Source organism: Antrostomus carolinensis, unplaced genomic scaffold (assembly GCF_000700745.2).
Source record: "Antrostomus carolinensis isolate BGI_N321 unplaced genomic scaffold, ASM70074v2 scaffold4767, whole genome shotgun sequence".
In the NCBI taxonomy this organism is placed as follows: Eukaryota; Metazoa; Chordata; class Aves; order Caprimulgiformes; family Caprimulgidae; genus Antrostomus; species Antrostomus carolinensis.
Genome location: NW_010327890.1, coordinates 1 through 2,047, shown reverse-complemented (window position 1 = coordinate 2,047; position 2,047 = coordinate 1).

Sequence of the window (2,047 nt, the reverse complement as noted above, 5' to 3'; positions counted from 1 at the left end):
ATAACACGTAGGAAGAGTTGATTGCTCTCAAAACTTTGATGGGGGTGGAGACTGTTCAGTTGGCACAATGAAGGGTAATGGACTCTGAAACTGCTGAAAACAATGGACGATTTGAAATAAATCTCTGTTAGGAGACACCCATGGCTCCAGAGAATGCCCCTGCAAATGTAGCTATTTCAGATAAGAGCAATTAACATCTTTGTTCATTAACTATATAACCTATCAGAAGACATTTATCAAGTTAAGTAATTAGCAGTACTACGCCATAATATGCAGCGCAGTACAATTTGTCTCACTCTTGATAGGGAAGAATTTACTGCCATACTCACTTGTCATAACGACTTGAAAGAGTTTAAAGTCAATGTTAATCTGACAGAGATTAACGTGATGAGAAAACAGACAGAAAGACTAACAGCAGGGAGACACCCAACTCTGCTCCAAAGCTGCAAAAAGGAACTTCTGAGCTTCCTTGGAACAACGTTCTCATCTAATTCATCACAGTTCCCAGATCCATGGCCTGCCCAGCATCACCATTCCCTTCCCACTCCTCCCAGTAAGTAGGAGGTTTCACATGTTGGACCCTAGGAAGATACCTCACGTGCTCTGTGCATCCCAAGCAGGACTACATTGGGTGAAAAGGGTGTTTAATCCAGGGACCCATGGAGGAGGGACCTCTCAGTGGGGCAAACCTAAATTATTTCTGTTTGGAGCTGCTTTGTTCCCAAGTATCTCCAAGTTTGGTAGCAATGCTTGGTGGGGTTTTTGTTTGTTTGTTTTTGGAGCTTTTCTGATACATGGCAACAAATTCAGACACAGTGGCCCATATCTTCAGTGAGGTTCTACCCATTCACATCAGCTGAAGCCTGTAGTGTACTAGTGCATAATTAATGATAGAAAAAAAGAGGGAGGAGTTTTCCTACCACATTTATTTGTGTGTGGGTGACTGTGTGTATAAATCTCCCTGTGTGTGTATAAATGTACACACACACACCTGTCTTTCTTTACAGTTACACAAGAGATAAAAGATAGTAGAAACATATCCTATATCTCTACACAAAAATACAGCAGCAAGTGTCATATGCTCAGTGCAAAACAGCTCAACTTCCATAAGTGATGCAATTTAATTAAGAAAGGTCAGATCCTCAGCTGAACTGATCATCCAAAAGACTTCAGTGGAACTTCACTGATTTATACCAGCTGGGAATCTAACTCAGAAATTCAACCAAATCTAGTTTGCAGCAAAAATGTGCATAAATCTCCTTTTCTCCTCTAAATATTTAAGACAACTGGGACTGGAGGCTGTTGCATTAATTAACGTTACAAAACTGATAAAAATGTAAGAGCTGTCAGCAAGAAACAGATTAGCCCAGACCATGCTGAAAAACCCTTCCAATCTGCAGTGGGGCTGAAGTATCAGTTCTGTGGAGCTACAAAAAATGGACAGGCCAAAACTATTCACCAAAGAGCTGCCAAGAAAAAACTGGTCTCAACATAAAGACATGTGAGCCACAAAATCTGTGAAATCAGTGCAGCAGACACCAGCAGAGGGAAGAACTTCAAATTAATTCAGATGTGAAATAAGTTAAAGCACATAAGTTCATCATTAAGAAGAAGGGAAAATAAGGTCATGTTATGGGATATGTACCATGACTGGAGAGTCAAATACGCAGGAAAAATTTATTAATTATGTTAGCTGAAATGCATCTAGGATTATTTTTTTTAATGAGGAGATCTTTCTCTTTTACTGTCAAACCTAGCTGAAGGAGCACAGTTTATTTTACCAACAGAACTATTTCTGGGAGTAAAATAAGACAAGTATCTTGTAGACTTTCTAAAGATGTCCATCATCAAGCTGATCCTGTCTAAGAAGCCCGTAAGAAATGAACCCTTTATCTCTGGCTTGCTCAGCATGACAAAGGGAACTCCACCGGGACTTCTAGTAGCACCAAACACTTAATTGGCGCTGGTGTCCAAAAAGCTCTCTCTGTGGTCACGCCTATATAAGAAACTTTGTCTCCTGCTTTCAGACCTCTGCTAACAGGGATGA